Source organism: Hirundo rustica, chromosome Z, assembly GCF_015227805.2.
Source record: "Hirundo rustica isolate bHirRus1 chromosome Z, bHirRus1.pri.v3, whole genome shotgun sequence".
NCBI lineage: Eukaryota > Metazoa > Chordata > Aves > Passeriformes > Hirundinidae > Hirundo > Hirundo rustica.
Window position 1 is genome coordinate 32202595 of NC_053488.1, and position 24029 is coordinate 32226623.

At 37.5% G+C, this 24029-nt stretch overlaps 1 long non-coding RNA gene across 2 annotated transcripts in view; it reads right to left on the reverse strand.

The window, feature by feature from the left end:
- Window positions 1–16082, reverse strand: part of LOC120765993 (uncharacterized) — a 32031-nt gene extending 15949 nt beyond the window's left edge. For both annotated transcript variants that reach the window (XR_005704543.2, XR_005704542.2), the window contains exon 1: window positions 15928–16082. This is a non-coding gene — a long non-coding RNA (uncharacterized LOC120765993). The remainder of the gene's footprint in view (window positions 1–15927) is intronic.
- Window positions 16083–24029: the final 7947 nt, after the last annotated feature.

Sequence of the window (24029 nt, forward strand, 5' to 3'; positions counted from 1 at the left end):
TGGTGCTTGAAGCAAGGAAAAAGGATCTACAGAGTAGTCACAGTAGAATATATTTAGCCATCATCTTCAGACTTCATATGTTCATACATATAACAGACTTCATATGTTGCCATTTGAGATTTGCTCTTGACACAAACCAAGTGCAAAGTATAAGAAAAAAACATATGCCATTCTATTATGCACCTTCAGTAAGACAATAGTCTAATTGCACTGTGGTCTGTCTTAATGACTTTAATGCTAAGTGGTAGAAATATTTTCTTCAGTGTGTGGTTTGGAGCAAGGCAGAGGATAGAATGGAAAGCTATACAGTTTGAAAGACTACTAAATAATAAGACAGGATAAATCATGCATTATAGTAGCTATCGTTATTGTATTCGGGATGGCAGTAATAACTATATAACTCCAATCTCCTTGGAGGGCACAAAAAGCAAAGTTTATTGAAAGGCATGTCCTTTTTGTACATTTTTATGATACACTGAACATGACTGGGTATTCAGAACAACACCCTGTGACCATTTTTTACAAGTAAACAACAAGTCAGAATAAACACCACCTGCAAACTGTTTTTCACCTTAACGGTTTTCCACCTTAATGGTTTTTCACCTTCCAAGGATTATTTTTGATTCCTCCTCACAATTTCTCAGCCAGTGTGAGAAAGTCATGTGACTTGATTTCACACAGACTTAGGCTCTGCTGTTACTGCCTGATGCCTAAGAAATTCCTCTGACCACTGTCAGTTCCCACAAGTAGTTATTATACCTTATGTATAACAGGTTACCAGCCTAAAATATGACTTCTTAGAAGTGTCCTGGTTCTATGTTTCTTTGATTTGATTTAGGACATGTAGCATAAAATGCATGGTGCCTTAACTTTGAATATTTTGCAAGATATTAACCTGTGCCTGCTGAAGTGAGAAGTGGCAGACATCTACAATCATCACCTTCTTCTCACAGACACAACTGCTAGTTGAGCCGAAGGGCTTTTGTTCCTCTCCACTCCTCTTCACCCACAGCACTCCGAGCTTAGAGATGTTCTGTGTTATTCACTACATTTGAGTGGTGACTCTCACTTTTCCAGAAGTCAAAACCACAGGTGATCTGCCTTTGGCCTGTTAGGTAAATTGGTTTCTGTCTCCTTTTTCTGCCTCAGCTTTTCCAAGTGTAAAATGGAAAGGATGTTACTTCAAGGCCCATAGGTTTAAATTAATATGTATCACTCCAGTAAATGGCTGTAGACATACATCTGCAGCTGCTTCGGACTCATCAGCAATTCTCTCTGCTAGCTGGTTCAGACTGGAGGAACTTACTATTGCTCAGCTCAGATCCTGTGTCTCTGAAGTACCTGACTTGAACCTATAGTCAGTCCAGTAGACAATCCTCACACCTTCTATTCTCAACAGTTCCCAGCATAGGCCACTGGTTTGTGGCTCCCAAACCTCTTACCCTATACACCATTGGTGTCTGCTGTTGCTGGCACCTCGTGCGCACCTCTGTGACCCACGTGAACCTGTGACCCATAACTGGCACTGAGCCTCCACACATGAATACTCCCAGACATTCAACCAGGAAACAGAAATTATGTGCGGTGGGCAGGACAGACAGTGCTGAACATCCCCTGCACATACATATCTCCTTGAAGTAAAATACTGGACCTATAGGAAAAACATGGGAGACAGGGGCCACACTAACTAGAGCAAAGTTTCTGCTTTTCCTAGGACGATACACCAAGACGCATTTGTGTTCCTGCCACAAAAAGGGGTTCTAATCACCTCTTCTGCCATGAGCTTTACAGCAGGGTCAAAGAGTTCAAATTCCTTGCTAAATAGAGAAAATGTGAAAAAAGTATAATTAGTTTTTCTGGTAAATATGGGTAGATCTAGTTTGGTTTCGTCCATCTGTTTACTTTTTATGATCTGACAGAAGTATGATGTCCTAAACAAGAGACAGACCAATGAAACCCCAGGAAAGTTATGCCATAGTGTTCCTAACACATGACAATAAAAACATATTCCATTGTTCATCAGTTTTTTGAGACTGAAGGTGTTTGGATGAAAGAGTGCATGTAAATAAAGCCTGAAAGTAGGGACCTTTTTTAGCTGCTTTTGGTCTAGGGCATTATATTTGTTTTACTGTGCTGATTATAAAATGGTTACATCTGGGGAACATATTTTAAAGCTGTAATTCTGTACTCTTCCACCAGTGTCTGTCTGCAGCTGACAGCACAGACGAAAGGACAAATCCTACCATCTGCCTAGCACATTATCACCTTACTACACACATAGATCCACTAATTTTAGACTATTCATTGACTACGATTTGACAATGATCAAAGAAAGGAAATATCACAAAAATCAGAGCAGAATAAAGTAGCCAGATTTATGATTTTTTACTGAACAAGTTGATTGGGAAGTAGACTAATAAAAAATTGAAAGCTGATGGGAAAAAAATAGAGATTGCCCTACACATAATTGTTTTTACGCAGGTCTGTAGTTAGACATTTTGCAATTTTTTTTTTTTTTTTAAATGAAAAGCCAAACCCAAATGAACAGCCACTTTGTAGAAAAACACCTATTTTTTTTAAAAAATATATTTTTTTAAATCTTTGTTTATATGTTAAATACCACTGGCTCAGGAAGTCTGACAAATCCTGTTTCTCAGAAGAGAGAAAAACATTGTTGACTGACAGTTTTTTGGGAGGATAAATATTGGTGCAAATCATCCCACCCTTTTTCCTAAATATTTTTTTTTTTCAGAGGCAACTGGGTAACTAGCTGAATGATTCTTTATCCAATGTAACAATTTTGATGCTATTCTAAGTAGTATTCCCATTGCGCAAATATTTTGCAATTCCTCTTGTTAATATCTAGGATCTTGTCTGTTGTAGACTAGGATGAAAAAAGGCTGGTCCTGTCAGTGTTGTATTAATATCCATGAAGGCCTCATTTTTACCATAAAGTTAAAAAACTGGAAGGCAAAATGTAAAGTGCAATAACTTTTCCCCACAACTACATCTCACACACTAAAAAAAACTGCTTTACAAAATTGATCAAAACCATGGTTTGCTTCCTGTCAAAGTACTGTAAGTGAATGATACACAACCATTCTTTGGTAGTAAACCTGGGAAGACTGAAAAGTGGAAAGGGAGATTGAGAATACCTCAGTATGCCAAAAAAAAAAAAAAAAAAAAAAAAAAAAATCCAAACCAAAACCCTATGCTATGGAAAAGACAACATGCATGCTCATATTTACCAGAAGAAGGCATGAGTAATGCAATGGAGCTGCTGTTTGACAACAGTTCGTCCAGCTGAAAATATTACTTCTGTAATGCAGCCAAGGTGAATGTCAGCTTAGGTTATCTGGAGTGGAAGTGCCAGAGACGTGGGTGAGGTCCCCACAGGAAGACTTAGTAGAGTTGTACTTAGCTGTGAGATCCAACTTAGTCAATTATACTGGCACTGGCATCTCTTTTTGCTCCTTACCCTTCTTCCTGTGTACTTTGCACACTCCCTGTGCCCCATCTTACCTTCTCATTCACCCCTACTGAAGAGATATTATTGGGAGAACATTCTGGCTAGTACCAAGGGTATGTAGGTACACAGGTTTTTTTCTCTACAATCCATAAAACACAAAACATAAGATATTTTACCTGGAATGACTATCCCATAAGCTACATTGTATTTTAAGGAATGAATCAGCTCTTTCCTCAACTCTCCATTACCTCCTCCCTTTGAACTTGCTGGACATACAAAGCTGTAAAGTTACTTTCCTTGGAAAAGAAGGAAGACAAAGACTTTTGTCCAGCCAGAAACTGGGTTCAGCCATGGTTTTACTATCTCGGTCTGGAGTAGCCCTTTAGCAGTACTAATGCACCTGAGTAATAATGGCATAAGATTTTACTAAGCTATTAGGTGCATAAGCTTTTCAAATATATGTTGTTACCAAACAGCAATGGTGTGTTACCTCCAATAGTGAACTATGATCCCACAGTAATGGCCCAGCTCTGTCCTGCTCTTCGATAGACACTTAAACTTTGAGTGATGGGAACCCATATTTACATTGTTGCCAGACATATGGACACACTGTGTGCAAAGGATATATTTCCAGACAATGCTGCTTAGCTTCAGGGAAAGCATTTTCTTATTTCCACATTTATTAGCTGAGCAAAATCAACACATTACTGCATAGTCATCCACCTGGGATTGCTGTCATATGAAAGGAGGGGATCTTAGTAGACAAGGAATTGGAGAACTAATAGAAAAGTTAATAAAAGCTCATTATAGCTGCATCCTGGTCAGCAGTCTTGGCATTCAATTATTCCCTAAGAGAGAGAGATGTGTAAAGAACATTTCCTGCTTTCTTATGCACTTTCTCCCCCTCCTAGTAAAGAAAATGAATTTTCTTTAATTAATTTAGTGCAGGCCAACTGTGTTCAACATCAGAAATAGTGTTATTATACATTTTTATACATTTTTATACATTTTTATTTATATACATTTTTATAAAGAATTTATAGTTCTACTCAAAAAATATCTTTCAAAGGAAACTGCTAGGTGACCTAACTCATAAAGTCTTCCAAAGGAGTGAGGCAGTCTGACAAAGAAGAAACATTTCATAACCAACAGGATATCTAGCCATTGTGATGGTTAACTCTTTATCACTGGAAGGCATTTTGCAACATCTTCCACAGTATTCATATCAAAAAGTTATAATGAAAGCCCCTTAACTCTGAAATTTCATAATCATCACTTGCCTTGTCTGGTTAATATTTCACAGTATTACCACTTATTTATAGTACCTGTTCTGTGAGATTTTAAAAAAAAATCATGTCATTTTTTCTTCATAGGTACCTTCAGTGATGATCCATTTTCATGTTCAGCACTCATTCTCTAGGACTTACTTCTTCTGTAACTGCTACCCAGTTCATTTTCCTACTACATCCCCAAGAAAACATTGCTAAAGGTTTTTCTCGTCTCTTGACGTTTTGTGCAAATGCTAATAATCTAATGCCACAGTCCCAGGAGGGAGACAGAGAAGTTAGATACTCAGGGTGATAGAATGAGCCAGTGACATAGCTTGTATTAGAGGCTATGTTCAGCTGACTATGAGACTGACTGTTCCATAAATTCACATTTCTCCTTCACTATTTTCTTGATGTTTGAGTCACAGCTGCGTCCACATTTAAAAAAAAAAAAAAAAAAAAAAAAAAGAGCAGACAGACCACCTCTCTTCTGGAAGAGAAATTCTGTCTTTACTCCTGTTAACATGACACTGGTCACTTCTGGGAATCATAACAAAGGCAAGATGTAAAGTAAAACACAAGCTGCACATAGACTGTTGGAAGCATGTTTTCCCTTGTGCAGTCCCAGTAACAGGCAGTTTTATTAATCCTCGTTCGCTTTCTAGAGGATATACTTCTTCATTTTCTTTCTTATTTCCCAGCACTTTCCTAATGACAGCCTGTTTTGTGGAACTGTTTTGTGGAAATAATTATGAATTGCTAGAAGTTTAAATTTTACTGTCTTTTTCTTAGAAATAGAATGGAAGAGAATAGAAACATCAAAACAAGAAGCGTTCAAGTAGCCCAATTAAATAACAAGGTCTGTGCAAAATCAGTAATTTATCTAGGGCTTAGAGGGAGTCACTTTCAACTCTGTAAGAGTGCATTGGGGCAAACAGTACAGTGTCTGTTACACCTGTGCACCTATATCTGTCAGATAAACCTGCCCTACACATTTAATATAATAATAATAATAATAATAATAATAATAATAATAGTAATAATAATAATAATAATAATAATAATAGTTGCTCTAATACAACAGTGTCAGAGGATCAGCTGTTTTGAATATAAATGTTTCTGCATTCATGAATCAGCAGGAGGTTATTGACCTATTCTAGTCCATGGGCATTGGCTCTTCATTATAAATCCTCTTAAAATGTTCTGTGAAATGAATGTTTACATAAAAATATTTTGTTAGAAATAAAGGGTTTATTAAAACCTTTAATACCATGTCTTTAACATTCTCTTTTCATATAAAGAGGCTACAGAGGCAAAACCACAGGGGTTAGGAACACCGGGACATGGAAGAAATCACTTGTTGTCTCTCCCACTACTTATTGTGACTTCCCTGAATTTATCATCATATTAAGTCTAATAATCTTAGAAATTATATATATAAAAATCTCTTTATTAACTCTATTTGTACAAAGGACCACTTTTCGGGCTAGTGTGCTGTTCTTAACTGAGTTGGATTCAAGATTGTTTTGTAGGCTTGTGGTGATAACTGTTTCCCATTTTTATTTCACTCCCTCAGAAACAGAACATAGCAAATACTTCTACATAAATTTTCAATAATAACAACATCAGTTTTAAGGTAATAGCTTGGAAAAGAGGAATAATTGGCTAATACATGTACATACATGTAAATGAAATATTAACATTTTATTGGTCAAGATTCTTTCTGGCCTTAAAAAATAAAAAGTATAATAAAAAAATAAAATTATAATGTTCATAACACTTTAATCTCTAAACATGATCCAGTGCTCACAAATCTTTTTTCCATGTGATCTCTCAGTTTAAAAATAGGCAAAACTTTAACAGTACAGCCCTGAATACCTCTCAACAAGCACCATACACTAAGATAATTGGCAGTAACAATAGAGCACCTAAAGGAACATTGAGAAATAACTAATTTTAGCGGAAACATCCCTGAGTCACCAAGATGTGTTAACAAGCCAAACAAATTCAACACGTGAAAAATAGTAATGTTAGAATAGAAAATCTGACTCAAATGCTCCAAAACTAGGAAATTTCCACATCTTCTTATTACAGTCTTCTGTGGGAAAGATGTACACATGGTATTCTGCCAGGTGACCCTGAAAGAATGGGTCAATTTACATATCCTTCATGTACACCTGGAAACTTCCATGCTTGACTAAACCTGAGCTTTTTTAGAAAATTTAGATCTTTAAAGAGAAGTAGATGACTGAAACACCATCAGTCATCTTTTAATTCTGTTCATGTAGAGTGTCTGTTACCCTCCCAAGTACATAAACTGTCCATCTCACATAAACTCTGAGACTAAATCTTTGATGACTTTTTTTAGGATTATTCTGAACAGAAAAGACATCTTGGAGCAAGTCCAGAGAAGTACTGCCAAGTTTATCAGAAAAAATGGAGCATCTCCCCCATGAGGAAAGGCTGGGGGAACTGGGGTTTTTCACCCCAGAAAAGAGAATGCTTCAAGGTGACCTAATTGCAGCCTTGCAGCAGCTGAAGGGAATCTACAAGAGAAATGGAGAGACACTACTTACACGGGCATGTAGTGACAGGACAATGGCGAATGGCTCCAAACTGAAAGAGAGTGGGTTTAGGTCAAATACAAGAAAAAAATTCGTTACTGTGAGAGTGGCGAAGAACCAGAGGCCCAGAGAAGTTGTGGGTGCCCTCTTCCTGGAAGTGTTCAAGACTAGATTGGATGGGGCTCTGAGCAACATGTTCTAGTGAAAGGTGTCCCTGCCCATGGCAATGGGTTTGGAACTAGATGCTCTTTAAAGTCCCTTCCAACCCAAACCATTCTATGATTCTATGATTGGTAAAGCTAAAATATCATGTAAACGCTGCATTAAAATTTGTAGGAGTCATCTCAAATACATCCTCTAGCTCTCTAGTGTAACCATTACACAATTATTTTATATCTAATTAGAGGGTTTAAGACAGTTGTGATTGTCCACATATCATGGACCGTGTCCTGTTCTGGGCCCCTCACTACAAGAAAGACATTGAGGATTGTTATCCAGAGAAGGTCAGCAAAGTTAGTGAAAGGTCTGAGTTCCATGAGAAGCAGCTGAGGGAGCTGCACTTGTTTAACCTGGAGAAAAGGAGGGTCAGGAGAGACTTAATCACTCTCTGCAACTACCTGAGGTTGTGGCAAGGTGAGGATCAGTCTCTTCTTCCAAGAAACAAGTGACAGCATGAGACAGAATGACCTCAAGTTGCACCAGGAAAAGTTTAATTGGATATTAGGAAACATTTCGTCACAGAAACCAGACAGGCACTGAAAACGGCAATCCAGGAAAGTGGTTGTTTCACTCCCCATGAAGGTATTTCAAAGAGAGGTAGAAATGGCACTAGGAGAATTGCCATTTTCAGGTTTTTGGTTGGGCTTGATGACTTCACTAGCCTTTTCCAACCTAAATGGTTCTATGAACAATGACTGGGTTATGTGGACCTTTATATTCAGTTTAGACTTTAGCAGATTTCGCAGTCAACACAAAAAAAAATTTTTATGTTGCCTTGAAATTTTGAGGAAACAAGTCCTACTAGCCTCCTACAAGCATCATCATAGGAATACTTGTGCACAATTAACAGAAGTCACATTTAAAGAAATTTTTCACTGAGTTTTTAAAGCCCTACCAGGTACCACACTGCCATCCTTTTTAATTAATGAGAATACTGCTTTTCTACCTGTGAGTTCACATAAAGATGGTCTTTTGATTTTAATCCCACTTGTTCAATAAATTGAAATGCTCTAAATTATTGTCCATGTGTCCATAGTCAAGTATAGGTCTTCAAACTTCAAATTTTCCCTCAATGCCTTTGAAAATCACGTTTTAGAATACAATTTTAAGCAATACCATAAACGTCAACCAAAAATTCTGGGAAGCAGACCTACACCTTCTGTGACTACTTAGCAACAGTATTCCTTTGTTTTATTTCTTCTTGTGTGAATCACGGCCTTACTTTTAAATGCTCTGGCTTTTGTCACTCTAGGTCTCAGTTGCTGCTCTTGTCACTATAATTTTGTCAGAGAATTATCCAGGCAGTGCAGAATGGGCAGGAATACTCAGCACAACAGTGCAATCTTTCACATTATCCTAATACTGTCTGGCTTGGCTGTATTAAAGTACATAGCTCTAAGACAGGCAGCAGTGGAAATATAATTTGCAAAGACTTATTGGAAGGCAGAGAGCCCCTAATGAGATGAGTAATTTAGAAGTCATGATACCAATCCTATTTCTCGCAGTGGACTCTGTCAGCTTACTTTCTTTTTCTCTGCCCCACACCCACTACTTCTCTGTGTTCAAAGGGTTAACAGCAAATCAGACTGAAGTGGCCTGCATAACCATGTCTTCTGCATGACTGATACTGCAATCGATCTGCAGCGGTTCATTTTCTCTCTGGAATCTCTGCCTACTGAGAACAAATACAAACACATGTGGAACCAATAGGAAGCAGACCAAGGGGTTTAAGAGCGTGTACCAACCTATGTCAGAAAGTTTTCACTTAACAGATGGGGTAATTAATAAAACAGTCAAGTGGTATGACTGCATCAAGGTGCCTTTAAGTGCTTACAATCCTCTTTTGTCTTACTGCTGTAGTGTACAGATGGATTCCAACTGAGAATAAGCAGTGCATTGTGCCCATATTTGCCATCGTACAGTGTCACAGTATTTATAGGGTGCCAGGTGTCCAATGCTTATTATTTTAAGCATAAATAGGAAACTGGTACCTTCCCTTCTAATTCCCCCTTGCTCTCGTATTTTGAGTGATAAAGTGATCACTAATCAGGATAGAATTAAACTTTGCAAGTAAATCAGCCTTTTTATCAATTTATAAAGGATGGATTTGCCATAAAGTAAAGCTAACATAATGCTGCCCTCGGTTAACATGCATCCTTACTGTACTGATCATAGATAAATGCTTTATAGGGTAGTGCAAACCCCCCACAGCATGCCTCAAGACATTATATGTTGATTATCAGAATGAGATAATATTTTTTCCCTCTAGAGTATGAAATGCAAAATTGTCTTTTTCCTATTTATGACCTTCAGGGACTTTTTACCACAATTATTAATCTCAGTGTCTCCACAAATTCAGCTGTACTCTTCAGCTGCACTTATGTCTCACGTTCATTCTCCTTTTCTTATCTTCCTTTTCTCTTTTTCTTTCCCATTATCTTTTTTTCCTCAAAATTGTGTATCATAGCTGGCAGAGAACAACTCTCATTCTTGGAGAGGGCTGTTCTCAGTTAACCATAAACAATTTTAGTGTCCTTTGCAATAAAACTACTTTAAAAATACTTTTATGCTCAAAGTATAATAAATGTTGATCTGTATTTTACATGCATCAGCAAACCTTACTTCTTAGTCGAGGATAGAAATAGAGCAGTGAAGGTAAGATTGTTTCCTCACGATCACCGACTTAAACCTTGGGATCATCATGTGCTGCCCAGCTGCAAGCTATTGTTCTAGTAATGCACTAGAGAAGGACATTTAGCAAGACAGTTGATACACAGGCAGCCTGGTATATTTTGAATTTTACTTTCTCCTTTTGTTAAACCACTAAATGGAGGAATGAAATCTGGCAAAAAGACACCATTGCAAGATATTGGAGTGTTTTAGTTCTACTATTGTAAGAAATAAGTATTTGATTCTATTCCCTTCACATTACTGCTTTGTCATAACATAGAGCATAACTAAGAATTTGCTTACCCTGTGAGTTCTGCATTATAGATTTTATAATGGTTATTGCTGTAATGTGTTTTTACCTCAAGTACACATCAAATTAAAAATGGAAGACTGATTTAAATCTTAGGGCAGACAAGAAAGAGCATCACTTTATCAGCATCAGAAATATTCTGTTGATGGTAAAAAGGGAGGAAAAAAATATGTTTAATTTGATCTTTTTTTCTCCTTTTTTTTTTTTTTTTTTTTTTTTTTGGTACATAACAATGGCATTGCCTCAAATTGTTTTTCACTCTGGTGAGTAAGGTTTGCAGGATCAAGTCCTGGCTATTATAAATGTAATGAGCATGTCAACTCCACCAAAAACTGATAGAGTCACCCCCACCCTTTTGTGAAATCATTAAATTAGATGCCACTCACAGAGGAATCTCTCACTGTGACTGATGATGACTACATGCAGTTTCCCCAATGATATTTGTTCCAATTGAAAATAGAATCTGCTGCTGGTTTTTCTTTCCCTACTCTGTGTTTGCTCCATTTATACACCAGCTAACCAGCTCACCAGAAGGAGAATATTTTTACTCAAGACAAGACTCCTAAGTGAGGCTGGAAAGCATTGTAGGAAACCGGTGACCAAGTCTTCACAGCAATATAATTGCAAACATTCATGAGCTCGAATCTGAAGAAAAAGGAAGCTTCAGACAGCCTTAACCAAACTGAGTCCTACGGCTCCACTAGTGCAAGTTAGTCTTTTAGACAGCAAGCTTGACAGCCATGTCCCAAGCTCTCGTACCTGTGTGGATTGAGAGGGTAGCATGCTGCCACACCTGCCCACACCTTTGCATTGGGCTAGAGAACATGTAGTCAAATAGAGGTAGACTTACTGCAATGTCTACAAGGTGACATCCTTGATCAAACATCCACTAGCCAGTTGTGGTAAGAAGGAGTGACAATACTAGGGGAAGGAAGAACACGTTAAATTTCCACAATAAAAATTACACCGTCCTTTCCCCCTGAGGAGTGCTTATTGTCATTTTCATGACTAAGATCTGGAACTAAAGAAGCTGTAGGGCTCAGTTTGGTTAAACTGGTTAAACTGGTTGGTTTCTTTGTTTTATGCTGCACGTGCATTATTTGTAGATTAAGACAGATCTGGAGGAGGAATTGCCTTCTGGACTTAGACATGATTCTCCTTACCTGCTCCAACACACCTCGACACCTACTGCATCTGCCTATAATTGAAGAAATAAGTGTCTCTACATTGATCCATGGACATGTAGATGCATCATCTCTACAGGAAAGAAAGGAACTCTAGACACAGCATGTCAGACAATTCTTTTAAAGATTTACAGTGTGATGGCAATATAGTAATGTCCAATGGGGTGATGCGTTCCACTGATTTCCATAAAGTTGTAACTGTTGTTTCTCCACAACATTATCTGCTCCACATTTCAACTTTTCTCGACATTTTTGCAGCATAATACCCCTTGTATGGCTGGCAGATCCTGAGTAGGTGGAAAGCATGTGACTCCAGAGAAGCACCCAGCTTTAACTGAGCCAGAAACCAGCCACTATCACCACCTCATTCAGGCCTGCACAATGGGATGGGGAAGAGAACTGAAGCAGTAAAACCAAAAAAAATTCATGTATTGAGATAAAAACAGATTAAATAGGTACAGCAGAAGCAAAAGCAGAAGCAAAACAAGGAATTAATTCACTGATTCCCATGGACAGGCAGGTGTTCAGCCATCCTTAGGAAATCAGGGTTCCATCACATGTAACCGTGTCTTGGGAAGAAAAATCCCACAACTACAAATGTCCCCTTTCTAACCTTCTCTCCCCAGCTCTATATGGTGAGCATGACACTCTGTGGTAAGTTATATCCCTTTGGTCAGCTGGGGTCAGCTGTCCTGGTTTGCTGCCTCCCAACAAGTTGTGCACCCCCGATGCACTCACTGTTGGGGCAGTGCGAGGAGAGGAAAAGGCCTTGATGATGCGTCAGTGCTGCTTAGCTATAACAAGGACATCCGCCGTTATCAACACTGTTTTTGGCACAAATCCAAAACACAGCTACACACCAGCTTCTAAGAAAGTTCACTCTATTGGCTAAGACCAGTACAAATATTCACCAGAAGCTTTTCTTTTCATTGAGTCTAACACTGTAAGGCGACACAAATGTCCTTGTTTATGAGCAACGAACAGAAACTCAACTTTCTCATTGTTATTCAAACTTGCTGCCAAAATTGCTCCTTGCTTGAACCACCACTGGTACTAAGCAATTGCTGCCACAAATGTGCCAGATGGTATCACACACCAATGCAAAGCTGACATCTTTTAGTTCAAAGTCTTTCACAACAGCAAAAAATCTTTCACAGTCGAACAAAACGCAAATAATTTACTAATATCTTCTCTCCAACCTAAGATTATTGGAAGCTTCTTTAATTTCTTAACATATATGTTTATAACAATCAGTTATGGAGGTCACAACATTATAATTTCTTTTATTCCACAGATGGTCAATGAACTCAGTATGAAACAGATTGAAAACAAAGAATCACAGATTTTCCCATGTCCTGTGCACAGCTCCTTCAGAGAGAAGAGAACTGATTCATACCTTCACCATCACACTCTTGGTTATCAATTGCATGTTTTGAACCCCTTTTTTAAGAACTAACTTCAATTTACTTTGGTGGTTTCAGAAGATGCTATTGAGTCTCTCTGACAAGATGGTATATTTCTAGATATGCCTCCTGGAAAGAGTAAGAAAAAAAAAAATTCCACTTCCCAGTTGTGACTGTCCTTCAAACACAACCTTGACACCCTGAAAGACTCTAGGGCTAGTTCTCTGCCACCCCAGCACTGGTGCCAAAGGGACACTACCCCCAAGCAGGTTGAGGGGAGCAGTGGCTTAGAGCTGTTGCTCTACGGCACTGAGATGGACAACAGGCGCAGGTTGGAAGCAAACACGAAGAGGAAACTCTCCTGCTTGTATAATCTAAAGCATTTATTCAGAGAACAAACTCTTGAAGGGACAAGGCAGAAGAGCCCAGAACCTGGGTTACACTGACTTATAAACAGGGGAGGACCAAGGACTGGAGACCTGAATACAACCAATCGGGAAAGGGAGTGGGAGGATCACAAGGAATGGCTTATAAGAATAACCAATGAGAAGACCTGATGGGAGGGTACAACATATACAAACCAAAGGCACATTGATTACTGTAGAATTTTCTAGAACTAAAGGCAGAACAAACAAGAATTGACAATTTGGTAGGTGGGGAATTGGGCAAGGGGTTTGTCCATAGGGAAGACTGATGAGGAACACTTTGGAAAAGGGGGCAAGGCAGGGACAGATGGATGCCTCAAGGAAGGGTACAATTCCAGGGATAAAACAACTTCCAAACATGAACAGGGTGGTACAGAACTTATAACTGTTGAATCCTTTAATGACTTAAATGTAGCACCACACAACCTGATTCAACGATCCCCTCCAGACAGGCCTTACCTGCTTGTGTGCTGTATAGATGACAAAACAAGCTATCTGGTTGCCCATAGGGATGTATAAAACTCATAAATTGCTCCAGACTACTTTTCAGGACAGAAGCATCAGAGAAAGCCAGAAGGTTTTGAGATTGAAGGACTGCAGTCTGGTGAAGAGCTTTCTCACTTCATTGTAGGAGCTTTCAGGTTGCAGCACAGCTCTAAGAGTTTTGGAGAGTGACTGAGCAGAACACCGCCCAGGTAGCTAGGAAACATGCTTGCTAGCACATATACTGCAGCTTTGGCCTGCTGGACTTGCATAAAATGCCCTGCAGAGATTAAAGCTAAACTTCTGCACAATTCCAGGATGGCACTAGTACAACAACAACAACAACAAAATGGTCTGCTTTACACTTTGAGCTGTGATAGACCCATAAATTAGAAGGACATCTGCACTGGACATGGATGATGAAGGCAGACCAAGTTAACATAGCAACTACTGCCGGTACAGTGTACTGGAAATGAACCTCAGTGGGATGGGCACATATAGAGAGGTGGTTTCAACTCCATGCATACTAAAGTGTGGCTAAAGCATAGCTTATGGGAAAAGAAATATGTGTATAATATGCCAGTTATATTAAACCTCAGTTACACGTTGAGCAATCACACCCTCTACCCATTCCTCCCCCCACTTACCCCCGCAACTCATTAATCTAACAGCAAATATTTTAATAAAAGGCTCCTTTGGGTTTGTATCATGTCATTGTCTTGGGAAAACAAGTTTATAATTTTTGTAATGTCCATCTTCCCTTTCCCCAAACACTGTTTCCTGCCAATCGTACAGGAACATAGAGTGCCAGGCACACTGACAGGATGTTTGTTTGCTGCTGACGTTAGCCAAGTTGCAATTCTCAGCACTTATACTGAAAATCCAAGCACAATAAAATGTCTCAAACAATTATTTTAACATTAATGGGATTGTTTATACTCTAAATAAGCAACAGATCACTCCCAAGTGAGGAAAACTTGCTGGTGAACCCATAATCTTCAACAATTTTTATATTCTAATATTTCTGCAGAACAGGTACCAGACAACATAAAAATTTAAACTTTTAAACACAACTAGACCTTTTAGGTAATGTCAGGAAAGTAACAAGTAATACCAGCATTACACAGTCTGAGAGATCTAAAAACTATTTATTTTTTCCTCCAGATTAATTTAAAATAGTCACTATTTAGCATTGCATAGACACAATTCTACTCTGATTGCAAAACATGTTTATTTTAGGACATAAAATATTAGTGTAACAGTGTGAGATATTGTGGAAAGACAACCAAAAGAGATTTCCAGGGATCATACTAGCTCACTATGTATTTTCTATGTGCTGCTCCATTCTCTACTGCTAACATGCTTGTGGATCTTCCAGATAAAACACAGCTGGGTCATATTTGCACCCTGATGACAGAAGAGGCTGGGTCACTTTACACAAAATGGTGAAAATTGTGCCTATTTGGACAGAAGAAAGCAAAGACTTCAAGGTAAATGAGATCCCTACAACTGGTTAAACAGTAATAATTGTATTATTATTATTACTCTGTATTAACTAAAAAGCCATACAGCAAGAAGGATTAATTCAGAACACAAATGTTCACACTTGTTACAGTTTAGAGGACGATTCTATTCACAGGCTTCTGTTCCTCTCTATAAATCCTTTTTTACGAGTTAGAAAGATTCTGTTGATATTTTCTCTCAATATTGTATACCTTCATACATATCTCAAGCGTAGCGAGTGTGCTCAGACTCAGAGTCCTATTTTTTTTTTCCCTCTAAAAAGGCAATATGTGACTACAGCCAAGTTATCATTTTAGACAGGGCTTTAAAAAGTTACAGGTTTCTAAATATGTCAGAATAAGTAAGATGAAATCACTGCACAGCTCTGAATGATGGAGTGTCCTTATTCCCAAACCAAATAATGCTTACCTTCTAGGCATATACATAGTTCTTGGGTTTCCAGTTTGCATGTTTTCCTAAAGCAATCAGCCGCATTACCCCACAACATCTTTCAATGCCTGGACTTGTGGGTAACAAAATAAAAAGCAGTACTAGGGAAGCCCTCAGAGTGGGGCTTTCCTGAGTTGTTTATTTGCTCATATCCAGAAAGAGCCAATAACTGAGCCTGAAGACATCTATTTATAGCATACTGACCCAGGAATAGAAATAGAAAGGACAGTCAGCCTCAATAGACAGTGTTTTTTTCATTTTTTACTGATGTTAACTGCCTAGTCAAATTGTCTTTTCAGAGATATAATTCTAACAGAGCAAAAATAATATTCTACGTAAACAGAAACATACTTGTGTCCTAGTTCATTTATCCTGCCTCTTCAGCAGTCTCGCCTCTGTCTTAATGGTCTGAGACCAGAGCGTGTTGATTATCTACTCACTCCCTTTCCTGCATGTCCAATACAAAAGCCTGATCTTTCATCCTGACAGCCTCAATGGACTGAGGTCAAAGTGATCTCTCAAATCCACATGATTTGCAGCTTCTCCAAACAAGTGCAAATCACGTATGTGAAAATTATCTGTCTTCAATATATATATTCATATATATATTGAAGACAGATATTATATATTCAATATTATATATTCATATAAGATTCATCTTCAATGAATAAAGTTTGTGTTTAAAGATCTTCCAAAGACTCAGAACAGGAGAAGTAAGGGTTTTTTGCTGCTAGCAGTTTCTTGTTGTGTTATAGGGCATATCACTTTGATCTCCTGTCTGGATCTGGGCTGAGTGGAGGATAGATGCCATTACACATACCATGATCACAGTTGTCAGGACTGGTGTATGGTAAAAGTACTCACTAGCTCTAGTGGTCCATATCCTTTAGAAAAAATCCAGACACTGAATAGTGCCATCCTGGTTATTGTTCTTTCCTTAAATAGAGCACTGGAACCATATCATAGTAGATCTGGGAAACACTCTTGGGACTAGATATGGCCTTTGTCACAACTGTTCTTTTGTAGACAAAAAAAAAAAAAAAAGTTTCCTTCTGCATTTTGACTCCTACTGCAAGGTTTTGTAAATTGGGGGGGGGGGGCGGGGTGCGAGCGCATACAGGTTTTCATAATATGCGCTTACTTCATCTTCTAAGTAGGCAGAGGCTTATCATCCATACAAGATGCTGAAGATGACATGCATTTTCTGTGCAGCTGTGGAAAGCTTTGCTTGAGATCAGAGCATGCTCCAGGACGACTGTTTCATTTCCCTGTGTAAAACCAGCCTTCCATACCAGCTGTTCTCCCACAGAAAATAATGGATAACAAAAGCAGAGAGAGAACATGCAAAGATAATATAATAATATGAAGAAACAAATCCATCCCCCTTTAAGTTACAAGAGTTTGGTTTATTTTTTTTCTATGCTGTACTTTAGGATTTCGGTACTGTGGTGAATGAATATGAAAACAGATATGTCAACTAGATTAAAGAGGTGGCATTCTGTTTTTCTCTTTTTCTTTTTTTTTTTTCTTTTTTTTTCCCTTCTTTCTCATGGCTGCAAGTATCTGTGAATACAGTAAAAAAGCTTTGAGGAATTTTCTTGTTCAAGACCATAGAGGTCACTGACCATATTGCTCTACCCAGGCATTTTAAAGTGGGGACCTGAAAAACAGCAAGGGAGAGGAACTTCTTTACAGCTTCAGGTAAAAATTATTTTCAGAACAAAATGCACCAGAAATCATAGCACAGGCTTTAGTTACAGTTGATAGAAAAGTACAAGCAAAATTTAAATGGTATGACTGAAATCTCTTTTAAAAAAATATGGTCACACAGCTATTGAAATTATTTTAATTTTCAAAACTAAGCTGTAGCAAATCTATTTTACAGACCCTGTAAACAACAAAAGAAAAACGGGCTTCTTACACTGGGAAGCAGACTTCACCAAAAAAATAGAAAGGAAAAAAGGGAAAAACTAATGAAACCAGGGGTTACGTGAATTTAGTTTTGTTCCTTACATAAGTTTTGCTGTTGTAAAATATGGCACATTTTGTACTGTGTGTTCACTGAGAAAGCCAAACAGAAACTTGTCATCATGGTTTGGAGTGCACAAGGCCTCTCCTTTCTCATGTTTCAACTAAACAGTCTCCACTTGGGCTGAGGAACATATCATATATCATAAATCACTCTCTGATAGATATTTGGCAGCTAGTCAGAACCCCAGGCTGTGCAACATATAGTATGGAACATTTTTAAGGTGGAATCAAGATTTTGTAACTTAAAGACTTAATAATATCTCAAAACGTTTTACTGCTTTCTGGTACAAAACTAAAGAATACCTAAGAAAGCAGAATTCTCCATCTGGTTTTAGGTTCTGAAATGAATGCACATATACATACATACCTACATCTGTAGGCACATACATACAATGAGTCGTGGAACTGTAAACCTGAAGGCTTTATTCAAATGAATGAAAATTAAAAATAAATTAAAGAGCATGCTTACAGCTAACCATTACAGCTATGAAATAGCAAAGAAGTACTGGAATCTATTTTTCATCCATTAAAGGTCTTAAGTATTTCATTGCCTTGGAAAGCAAGAGGTTTTAAGATACCCAAGCACATGTAGTCCAGATTCTGGTGGTTTTGATAAGAAGATTTTGTTCAAAGGTTTTTATCTTCTCATTTATGAGATGCCATGTGTGCATAAGGTGGAGTGAGAACTGATGAGAAAAATTATATTGAGTACATAACTGATGGCAATTAACCCCTTCAACAAAGTGCATCACTGGTCAGTTCAGGAAGGCATGTTTTATAATTATTTCAGGGCTGTGACAGCTACTAGGAAGTGTGTATTGATTGACAAGGTTATGGAAGAACTGTTTCCCTGAATTTGTGCAGTGTGTCATGGGACGCTTAAGGGTTAACTTTATGTTTTTGGAACATGTCATGGTGTTCTCAATGTACTTAGACTGAGCAGTTCTCAGAAGGGTGAAATGGAAACAAGAAGAATTGCAGAGCATGTGGTATGGGGGTTGGATTGGAAGAAACAGAGACACATGAGGAAAAAAAAAAAAAAAGGCTGCTGCAAAAAGTCCAGAGCAAGTTCAAATAAAATTAGGCATTTACTAAGTTTTTTTGATGAACAAAGTACTAAGTTCTAAATATGTTTTATAATTTAGGTTCTATTCTTAGTAATGTGTGACAGCAAAAACATTGCACTTTAGAATTATTTTGTTTTCACTGGATTATGCCACTTTTGTTAAATTTATGCAATGTTTTTCAATGTTTTATTTTATATAAAATGAGAATATGAAAAATTATAACTCATTCACTGCTTTGCCTGAGACTGTGACAACCTTGGACAGATTCTATGCTGAAATACCACAGAAAGTATGCTTAAGTCCACCCACTATTTGGTTATCTTACTTAAATCAAGGACAAGAAATCCAGGGCCTTCCAATCATAAATCATGTGGCATGTTAACTTCTCTCTCTAAAGTTTTCTAAATCTAGACATATAAAATTTAACCAGCAATAAACATTGCACATTTCCAAAATGATCATACAATGAAGTGGAACACAGGTGATCATCCTTGTTATTTACATTTGATAGTTTCACTCTTCATCTGATTATCTACCTGATACAGTGCATTAGTGAAAATACACTTTCCTGCTCTATAAAAAGACAGTTCTCTGAGTAGGTAGCAGGCTATTTAAAACATCAAGAAATGAAAAGTATTTCTGATTTTCTGTCCTTGTTGCTCCTTCAATTCACAGTCTAAATGATCAACATCCTGTTTATATAGAGGCATATGCCTATTCAGATGTCCTACAATAACATGTTACAAAGGTCATATAGTGCTTTCTATTCTAACCCTCTTTTCCTGTAGCCCTGAATTTCAATTTATCACTTTTCAGTCTTGAAAAAGACTGCAGAACTTTACATTCTTAGTTTATACCTGGAGGAGACTATTTATTTATTACTTTGCAGGTCAAGCAGGTCATGCTTGGCCCTGCAGATCTCAGCATTTCCTACCCAGCATTTCTTGTTGTATAAATACATATGTGCATGTTTATAAGCTATGTTGTATTCTCTGAGAACTTTGATAGGTGTGAAAAAAAGGTACAGTCCGCAGATGTGTCTATGCTTTACAACCAAGTTTCGAAAATTCATTTTAAGAACTTTTGGAGATACATATATATATATATATATGTATAATATATATATATTAATTTAAATAAATTATAAATTAATATCATAGATGCAGTAAAACAAACAAACAAACAAAAAAACTATAATCCCATAGGCAGAGGTATTGCATGCAGTACTAAACCCTGATAGTCTGTCCCAAATCACTATGAAATTAAAGACAATCTTGCAGTTTGCAGAACAATTTGAATATGTAACAAAAAAACTCTACTACCTTTTCAACAATAAGGAGATAATATTCTTTTAAATGCTTCATCTATGCATTTGTTTTCATAGAATCATAGAATTATTAAGGTTGCAAAGCACTTTTAATATAACTCTTAACTGAGCACTGCTATATTCAGAGATAACCCATGTTCCCAGGTACCATATCTACTTTTTTTAACACTTCCAGGGCAAGCGATTTTGTCACTTCCTTGGCAGCCTGTTCCAGCGCATGAATACCCTTTCAATAAAGAAATTAATCTAGAACTTGTTACTGCCAGAACTTAATTTTGCTTTTTAGATATATTTTGGCTATATTAAACATTTATAGGAAGAATAAAAAAATACCATGGAAAAACCTGGCCATCTCCATAGTGAGGCAGCTCTAACTAGCTACTCTAAAGAGCACACTTGGATCTTTATTCTTTTCACCTTTGTCTTAGATCTCAGGTAACTTCTTACACCTGAGGCTATTTTATGTTCATGTTTAAATTTTAAAAGGCTTTTTAAAGTCTACCTGTAAAGCCAAAATTATCTGTCCACTGCCACTGAAAATCAGTAACCTGGATAACTAATCTATAAGGTATCTTTGGAAGTGTTAGGCTTGTTCTACTGAATAAATTATTAACTTGTAATTAAAGTTTTAATTTCAGTCTTCATCTTCAGTCTGAAGCAGAGAATAGCAAATCTTCTTGTCCTAAGTTATTTTTGAACGGCATCCACTCATGCCAACATTTTAGTTCTGTTACTATTCAGAGGGGAATAAAATTCAGTAGACTGGTTACAATGAACCCTAGAATTTGATTCCCACATAGTTTTAATTCCTCTCCAATTCTTTTCCATCCAATGACTGTTTAGAAAGAGCTGAAATTATGTCAGTGTGGGAGAAGGGAAATTACAGTCAGTCAGTGTGAGTCTTCTTTGCCTTTGAAAGACTAAAGAACACTTGATATTTGGGGAGTGGGAGAATATTATTCAATATCAATTAAAAATGGCCCATATAAAGGGGATAAAACTGTCTTGCTAATGAAGTTTCTAAGCTGTTATATTCTATAAATCAATTATCATATTTATTAAACAAAACCAGAAACAGCGCTTTCACTGATGAGGTTAAATAAGGGGTCCCAGACACTTCTTAAGTTATGGACAGCACAAAACTTTTGACTTTGTGTCTGGTAGCACAACTAAAACAAGGCATCTTGGAGGAACCAACCTCCTTTTTCAAAAAGACTGGCTTGCATGTTTTCTCTTTTTGATGTTCATACCTTGTCCATGGATGTGTCCAAACCCTAAAGTGTTTAAACAAAGTGTCAACTACAGGAGTAAAGTTTTACTGTTTCCTGAATAATCTTTATTCTTCTTCACAGAATGGATCCCAGCCAGCTGCCTTCCAAGCTGTGAGAATGCTTCCCATAAACTGCTATTTCTATGTGAAGGAAAACAACAGCCAAATCCTTTATACTCACAGGACAGATGAGAACATGAGACAAAAAAGAGGAAATGAGGGAGTAGCCTCTCCAATGAGTGAGCTAAAACTTGCCTTCAGTAGAGGTGCAATTTATTAAACATTTTCTAAATATAAAAACTCCAGCAAGCCCCCTGGAGAAAAGAATATATGGAAGGCAGCCTGGCTACACATGAGGCTTCAGATACATGCCAGCATTTCCGGTAAAGTGATCAGCAGAAGTACGAAGCTATGGTATGCACTCCTTCAGGGAATGACACTGAGCTTTGCACAGGGTGAGGAGAACCTGAGTGCTCCTAGGAAGCCCTCCCTAGAATTTCTGAAACATTACTCATGTTTGATGAGTATGGCATTTTATATTCGTGTAAAAGCAGATTAACAAACTGGTCTGATTTTTCACAACATGTTGTTTAAATGCAGCTGTAGAATGGTCTATTTTGATTAAAAAAACCATTAAAATCTCTCTTTGAAATTAATTGAATTATCTAATATTTAACCAGCACTAAAAAAATATTTATATTAGTCCCCCACTGATTGAGTAAATTAGTTTTCTCTTCTTGTGTTATTTAACCTGATGTCTTAGAGAAATGAACTCCCACTTACCATGCAAAATCAAAAGTGTTTTATTTGATAAAAAGGAAGAAACATCTTGGCTGGATTCCTTGGGGAAAGACAGCCTGTCATATTTGAAAAGATTTATTTGTGAAAAAGCACTCAGGATTTTTTTTTTGTGCAGCCCTCCTTATTTCTGCTTTGAGCACCTTTATCAGAAACTGAGTCTCAGGATTCACTTGAAATCATAATCATGAGAAGTGAAGAAGAACTTCTCTCTCCAGTCATTGGCTCCTCCACATAGTTATTCAACATTTCCTCATAATTATGATTGCATATTTTAAAGTCATGCATCTGGTTCTGCCTCTCCCTCCATTTGTTTCCCTGCTCCCAAGATAATTACATTTTGACAAAAATATATTGAGACATCTGGTTTTTGCTTCAGATCTCCAGGTCATTCTGCAGCCGTAACAGCGGTGCAGCACGGCTCAGCCATTTTCACCAAGGCAAGGGCTGCAGTAACTAAACTGACTGCCAGACTGGTGAGAAATCTCAGTATGAATGTGCTAGCTGGTTTAAGGTGGAAAGAAAGAGAATAGTTGAGAATGGAAGGGTGGAAGAGGAGATAAAGAGAAGCATCTTTCTGATAACACTATCCTTCCAGCCCTTGTAGTTCACCTCTAATAGAGCTAACTTGCACAAAATCAGTGCCAGCAAGCAATCGCTCTGTCAGGAAAATGCGGACTTAGTGCAGCAAGGCACAGAGACAACTGGCAAAAGTAAAAGGAAATTTTAATAACACAGTAGACAGAATCTCGATTTTGTGGAAAAGCAGGAAGCAATTCACTGAAAGGAGGGGGCCATGTTTTTAAAAGCATGGCCTATGTGTTTAAAACCTTTTTCTGGCTTGCTCTAATTAGGAGCTGTGGCACAGTGGCCAAGATTACATTTCAGCATACAATCTTATCTTGGCTACCTTAGAATTTAACACATGCACAAGGAAAATAGTGTGATTTAACGACTGCACAATCAGATGATATTCAGGAGATGAAGAAGCTAGAATGCTTTATAACTGCTACCACCACAATTTAGTCCTGAAATTAACTGCCAATCTCTTTTAGTGGTAGCAATGCTTCCTATTTTTTCCCATTCACTTTTAGTATGAGTTACAAATATTGTGTGCATGATCAGCTTTATTTCCCATATCATGAACTACCAAAATAAAATCCAAAATACTCAGTGAATGTTGACATTAGGCAGAATTTATGTTCAGGGTAGGGAGAACTTGGAGTTCTCTTAATAAAATTTCTTTATTACAAGACTAAAGGGCATTTTAATAAACCTCCCCCAAATCCCCAAAATCACAGTTAATCATTATTAAGTCTCATCTTAGCTAAATCCTACATAGTGAAAAATTTCCTGTTGCTCAGTAGGATTCCTCTCACAAACCCCAAAGATAACCTTTCTAAAGTTAAGAGAAAAAGGTAATTTTCCAGTTTTTCTTTAACCAGAGAAATATCAATTTTTACTGTGATCTATTGCCTTGTCACATTTTGTAAGCCCAGAGAGGTTTCCTTGTAGAAACAAAAGTTAGTCTTTCAGCTATAGGAAATTTCCTATTTCTTTTGGAGAAGTGCACTTCCCTTCATACTTG